The following is a 4,308-nucleotide window of genomic DNA, read 5'->3' on the forward strand; positions in this document are numbered from 1 at the left end:
TGTAATGAAGAAAATCAAAACATGGAGAATTCAGCTTGTGGATTGGAGTTTTCTCCAGAAGAAAATGTTCAGAAGAAAAATAAGAGCTCATTTATTTTCGATGTTTTGAGGTTTCTAGCAGAGAGAGAAGTTGAGAAATTGAGCTCTGATAACAAGGAAGCGGGTGGTGGTGGTGGTGCTGCTGCTGCTGATGATTTGGATGAAGTTGAGGAATTGAGCTCTGATAACAAGGAAGCGGGTGGTGCTGCTGCCCCTGCTGATGATGATGAAGATGATGATGATGATTTGGATGTTGTGGAGATTGATGGCATTGATTTCCCTCGTCCAAGGTGGTGGCCTAACAACAACAAAGACTTGTCCCACTAGGTGAGATCAACTATATGATCAAATGCCACATCATGTCTTGAATCTTACCTGAACTTAGCTGATATATGTTTATAAAGTTTATTTAGTGTAGACCTTGTTCGTAAGAAGACTATAACTATTAGTACATGCAGGTTCTTTTTCATTTGAATTTCCAAAATCAATCAAGGTTTGCAATAGAACTGTGATAGAGAAACTTTGTTCAAAATATATGATTTGGAGATTTCTAAATGGAAAACCAAACCTGCTATAAATGACATATATCTTCGGTTTTGGGTTCTAATGCTGGGAAGATATGTAAGATGTGTTTTGGATGTTTTATCTGTGGCAACGAAGCTTCAACTCTAATTATGTAGTTCATTGTTATTTTTATTAGTTTTTTGTGTGTATTTCAAGTCTTGAACATTTTTTCTGTCTATTGATCTCTGATATATATGTACACTGCTATAGCTTGTATATATATAGCTTCCATCAATTTCGTTAAATGTTAGTGAGAGATTTGACGGTGGGATAACATTGATGCCATTTTAAACGTTTTGGGATAAAAATAGGACGATTAAAATATTAGGGACGGAAATAGGATCCACCCCAAACGTTGGAGACCAAAATAGTACTTTACCCATTATTTAATTATGGATTTGTTCTTTTTGATGCAAGAATGCTGAAGAGCTAAATGTTTGAAACTACATATCAACATTCTTTTTGGTTTTCGGGCTTTCATGAAAAGTTTTTTAGCAAAGATTACTATGCTGCTTCAAACTCTCTTCAGCCATAGAAGCATATTTTATTTATTTATTTATTGCCTTCGGTCTTCATAATTGCATTGCATGAAATCTTATTTTGGCCTATGATCATGCAATTGCCAACTTGAATTTAAAATGCATTTCAGAAATGATTTATCTTCCTAATATACGTGATCTTAACAACTAAACGGAACAAGATTTGATTGCTTTCTAATATTCCAAGACATTTGATTAAGTCATACTGGTGAAGATTACAGTGACCATCTTTTATTTTTTTGTCAGAGCAGTGACCATCTTAAATGTATAGTTCTGTAGCTGACTTCCCATTATTGGACATTGAAGTCCTTAAACACCCATATAGCTTCCATCGTAGCACGGTGTAATATTGTTCTCAGTTCCCTATTATGGTTTTATCGTCACTGTCATTTATTTTTAATTTTGGTACATCAAGAAACAAGAAATAAAGAACCTTTGCCTACTAGTTGAAGTTGATTACACGCATCAAATTTTGTCATTGAGTTCTATCATGTATTATGCTATGTTTTGTTCTTACTTCGTTTATGATAAAAAATACTATGCTTTATGAATGTTAATTGGGAAGTTGTAAAATCCCCTATCACTTCTAATATAAATTCAAATACCAAAACCATTCCCATGCGAAATAAATAAAATTATCCCGAACCAAGATTCATGACGAGCTCAGATGTACTCTTATCATCATTCAAAATGTTATGGAGAATCGTCTTTGATAATTTACTAGTTCTTTAGAGTGGTATAAAGTTTATTGATTATATAATTATATGTCTAGATACAAAAATTATTGTATGTTCATATTGTATCAAGTTTCCTTGATTACTAATCAATGATATTTATTGACTTAAATAAATAAATATAATGCACTTGATCTGAGAAAAGCTTACAAATACCATTCAGTACTAAGTTAAAAAAAAAAAGAGATGGGCATCAAAACCCACTCTACTTCATTCCTAATACGTGGTACCTTGTCTAAAAGAGTGATAACAGAGAGAAGAAAGAATAGAAGAAGAATTGAGATGCAAAAATAAATGAATGGAATACTGTTCTCTTCAGATTTGATACAAGTGTCTATATATACATCACATTAACCCAAGGACCTTAACTATTCATAACTGTCATAACAGAAACAGTTATGAGCTATAATTGACTCATCTTTGCCAATTAAGTAATATGAAATATGTCCTTAATCTTATTAATTGGTAAAAGTGAGAAAGATTTAGTCAATATATCTGTAATTTGTTGCTGTTGGAACATAAGTTACTGCCACTGCCTCATTAATAACACAATCTCGAACAAAATATAGATTCAGTTCGAAATGGTTGGTGAGATTATGTTGTATTGAATTATAGGCCAGAAAAATTGTAGGCGTATTGTCACAAAACACTGGACAAAGTGAGACATGGTTGATGTAAAGTTGGATCCAAAGAAACTCCGAAAACACTGTTGCTAATACTCTAAACTCTGCCTCAGTAGACCTGCGACTGAATGTAGTTTACTTGCTGCATTGTGGCGAAACTAAATTGGGACCATAAAACACAATACCCTGAAATTGATTTTCTGTCGTCCAACTCAGCTGTCCAATTAGAATATGAAAAATGAAGATGAACGTAAATTAGCAGTCTTATTTAGTACTTGTTTGGGCGTCATTATTTTGATAAAAAAAGATCTTTTTTCAATGAAATTTTTTTTTTAATTTTTTAACGTGTTTGGCAAATTTCTAGTAGTAAAAGTAAAAGCACTAGAAAAATAAAAAAAAGATGTTTTTCATCTAATAAATAAACAAAAAAGTACTTTTATATCGTTATACCCAAACATAATTGATAGATAAAAAGATATTTTTGCATGAGATACCCAAACATAAAATTACTTTTACTTTTCCATAAGATCTTTTAAAAAAAGATAAATAAAAAAAAGATCTTTTCTTAAAAGCTCACCCAAACAAGCTCTAAAGACATATTGGCTAATTTTATCCAAAGAAAAAGAAATATCTGGTGGAATAACTATTGCATATTGCAATCTCTCCTATAATAGAGTGAAACGATGAAGGATCTTCAATGGAAGCACATGTGTGAGCTGTAAGTCTCGAGGAACTAACCATAGGAGTGCTCATAGGTTTAGATTTATGCATGCTAGCTTTTGACAGCAATTCCTTGATGTATTCAGCTTGATTGAATGATATTAGGGAATCAGAATGTTTAATAGCATCAATACCGTGAAAGAAAGTTAAATCCCCCAAGTCCTTAAGTATGAAAGTAGAATATAGCTAATTAATAATGTATGTAATCTTTGTGTCATTATTTCTAATAACGAGCTCGTCATCATCATAAATCAAAATATAAGTGATTGAATTGACAATAAATCTAGTAAATAAAGTTGGATCGAATTTTGTAATTTTAAAACCAAACTAATGCCGGATACTACGACCATCGAGGAAGCTGACCAGCTTCATCGGAGCAAGAAAAAACTCTGGAATGATGAAAGAGGCTTTGGAGGTGAAACCTCGAGTGGTAAGGGAAGAAGAGTGGATGTTTATCAAGACCTCCTCGTAGGAACCAATGGAAAGAGGAGAACCTATGCTGACTTAGTCATGCACGGTAGTGCTGATCCCGATGCATAGAAAGGAAACTCTAGTGGTGAAGAAGACTCTTCGGAGACTGACTCAGAAGAGGAAAACCCAGAAGATGCTATGGAAATACTAGAGATAAGTCAAATGCAAAGAGAAGCATTAAGGAGATGCAGAAAGGAAGAAAGAGCCATTCCCTCTATTTTGGTGAAGAAAATGCAGAATGGAACTATTAGCCTCGCCACTACTAGAAAACTATTTATTACAAACAGATATTTTCGAGAGATTTTATCCCACGGAAATACAGACAGATTTTGCTGGGGAATTTTTGTTGAAAACGAAGGAAAATGAATTAACATAAATTACAGATAAAAAAGAGAATTTGTCAATAATTCTGTCGAAAATTTTTTTTTTATGGAAAATAGTTACCGACGAAAAATCTGTCTGTATTTAAATGAATAAAAACATTGCATTTTGTTAAATTATTACAGACAGAAATTCTGTCTGTAATTTAAAATATTCCGTCGAAAAAATAGAGTTAAACCTAGCATTGCCCCACCTTATCGAGCTCCATTCACACCACACATCACCTTTATCGAGTTC

The sequence above is a fragment of the Arachis ipaensis genome, chromosome B05 (genome assembly GCF_000816755.2).
Source record: "Arachis ipaensis cultivar K30076 chromosome B05, Araip1.1, whole genome shotgun sequence".
Classification (NCBI taxonomy): Eukaryota; Viridiplantae; Streptophyta; class Magnoliopsida; order Fabales; family Fabaceae; genus Arachis; species Arachis ipaensis.